The following is a 2718-nucleotide window of genomic DNA, read 5'->3' on the forward strand; positions in this document are numbered from 1 at the left end:
AAGATTTTTGTACCAGTAATGCTCAATTGTGAAAAACAATTCGAACTAAAATCCTTACTCGGAGCATAGAATCATAGAATATCAGGGTTGGAAGGGACCTCAGGAGGTCATCTAGTCCAACCCCCTGCTTGAAGCAGGACCAATCCCCAGTTTTTGCCCCAGATCCCTAAATGGCCCCTCAAGGATTGAACTCACAACCCTGGGTTTAGCAGGCCAATGCTCAAACCACTGAGCTATCCCTCCCCCACAAAAGAGATAGACTTTTAAGATCTTGGGGAATAGTTCATTGCCTGACCAGGGACTTGAACCCTGGACCCTCAGATTAAAAGTCTGATGCTCTACCCACTGAGCTAGCCAGGCTCACTATTGTAGATTGTAAATGAACAATCTAGCCCACTGTAAGAGTTGCAGAATCAGGATCACTGGTATTTCACCATGTGCATGCATGTGTGTTCTCCCCTATATAATCTTAGCATAAACTAACACCGGAGGTGCCTTAGGAAACTTTGAAACTCTGTTTGCCCAAGCCAGAAACGAGTTGCAACATTAGATTGTGTTCCCCAAGTCCCTATATACATTGTGTATCTTCAGTCCAGCCTTCAGTGCCTAGATGAACCAAAATGACGGCTTTGTTCAAAATAGAGGTCAATAAGAGGTCTACAGTGCCAGTGATGTCTCAATTGTCCAATGACAGTTTATTCGGGTTTCCACTGGGGTACAGTGTAGTGAGCAACAGCAGCTAAAAAAACGATCCTTGGAAAAAACGATCCTATTTAATAGTGATAATTGTATATTCATGTCTGTAAATGTATTTGAAAATGAAAAATGCCGTGTAACTGAAGTATTACTGTTACCATTATTATTTTGGCTTTTTATGAGGCATTCATCTTACTCATCTCCCAGTTGCCTTTTGGTGCCAGCTGTGCTCATAATGACATTTTATTCTTTCCCTTGAAAGACCTCTCTTTGGACCATGAAGTCACTATTATTATGATTTCAGTATTAGAACATCTGGGATCTTTTGGATGTAGTAATCCTAGTGATTAGTGCAGGCAATGAGGACCATATTAAAACCATGACATGTAGTTTGGGATTTTGAGCATACAGATGGGTAATATCCTGGCTTTCCTGAGGAGAGTGGATCAAAACATGAATTTAGCCCATGTTTCTGCTTGTGAATCTCAGTGTTGCTAACTTTCCCTATTTTATTGCAAGTCTTGCAATATTTCATGTTTTGTCTTAAACCCTCAGCTCCTGGAGTCATGTGATTACATGAGAATCTCAGTTTTCATGTTAAAAAAAACATTTCTAGTCCTGGAGAAAATCTTGAACATGTGAACCATCATGATTTTAAAAAACCCAAAAGCAAAAATGTGTATTAAAAAAAAATTCCTCGTGACTTTTTTTGTATGTGGCCTAGCACATTATTTTTGAAAGCTTAGCATTGGCAGTAACGACTCTTTCATAAACAGGCTCTATTTTCTATGGATATATTCACTCGTCATAATTATTAGACAGGCTTTGACTATTTATTATGGGCTTGATTACTTTTTCAGAAGTGCTGAGCACCCAAAACTCCAGGGGAAGTTAGTGAGAGGTGCTAAACTCCTCTAGGAGCCAGGTCCTGTGCTTTGGTGATGTGTGATTTGATACCTTCCTCGCATCCCCCCCACACTGTTCCTCACATGTCCTTGTCCACTGCTGGAAATGGCCCACCTTGATTATCACTACAAAAGGTTCTCCCTCTTCCCCCACCCCCGCTTTCCTGCTGGTAATAGCTCACCTTACCTGATCACGTGCGTTACAGTGTGTATGGTAACACCCATTGTTTCATGTTCTCTGTGTATATAAAATCTCCCCACTGTATTTTCCACTACATGCATCTGATGAAGTGAGCTGTAGCCCATGAAAGCTTGTGCTCAAATAAATTTGTTAGTCTCTAAGGTGCCACAAGTCTTCCTTTTCTTTTTATGGTCAAATTGAAAAGCCACTTGGGATCCAAACCAATATTCACCCTTTTTTTTCCTTTTTTTTTTTTGCATTATTTGACAAGAGAATTTCCTGAGTGAACAGGAAGCACCTTCATGGTTAAGAGCCAAGAAATTAAAGCAGCTAGTATAGGGTTGCTGTGTGCATTATGGGGTGCTCCATTCATTGGGCAAGTCAACAATGCGTTGGGGTTGGGTTTTATTTTTAAAACAGTTTTCCAGTAATTGAGGTACATGCTAATTCCTCAGTGCCGCAGCCCAGGGTTGTTTTCTTTATCCTATCTGCTACTGCTGAGATGTGAGGTCAGCGTTGTTCTCTTAGAGTATGCATATAAAGAAGGAGTGACCCCCTGGGACATATTTTCTGCTTTGTCTTGGATCTACAGCATTGCAGTACAACAGCTTCTCGCAAGCTGATTGGAAGCATCTGTGCAAAACAGAATGGGCCAGAACCTCAGCAAGCGTAAATTGATGTAGCTCCATTGATTGCAGTTAACACCCACCGAGGATCTGGCCCAGTTGGTGTACACTAACTCTGAGAATCCTGTTAATCTGTTAGATGTACAGTGTTATTGTAGCTGTGTTGGCCCCAGGATATTAGCGAGACAAAGTGGGTGAGGTAATATCTTTTACTGGACCAACTTCTGCAGGTGACAGAGACAAGCTTTTGAGCTACACAGAGCTCTTCTTGAGGTATTACCTCACCCACTTGGTCTCTCTAATATCTCTT

The 2718-nt window shown here is 41.3% G+C and overlaps 1 non-coding gene across 1 annotated transcript; it reads right to left on the reverse strand.

Annotated features, from left to right (window-relative positions):
• Nucleotides 1-287: 287 nt before the first annotated feature.
• TRNAK-UUU (transfer RNA lysine (anticodon UUU)) lies at nt 288-360 on the reverse strand. The gene has a single exon. It is a non-coding gene; the product is annotated as a tRNA-Lys (tRNA).
• Between the last annotated feature and the right edge of the window lie 2358 nt (nt 361-2718).

The sequence above is a fragment of the Eretmochelys imbricata genome, chromosome 11, assembly GCF_965152235.1.
Source record: "Eretmochelys imbricata isolate rEreImb1 chromosome 11, rEreImb1.hap1, whole genome shotgun sequence".
In the NCBI taxonomy this organism is placed as follows: Eukaryota; Metazoa; Chordata; order Testudines; family Cheloniidae; genus Eretmochelys; species Eretmochelys imbricata.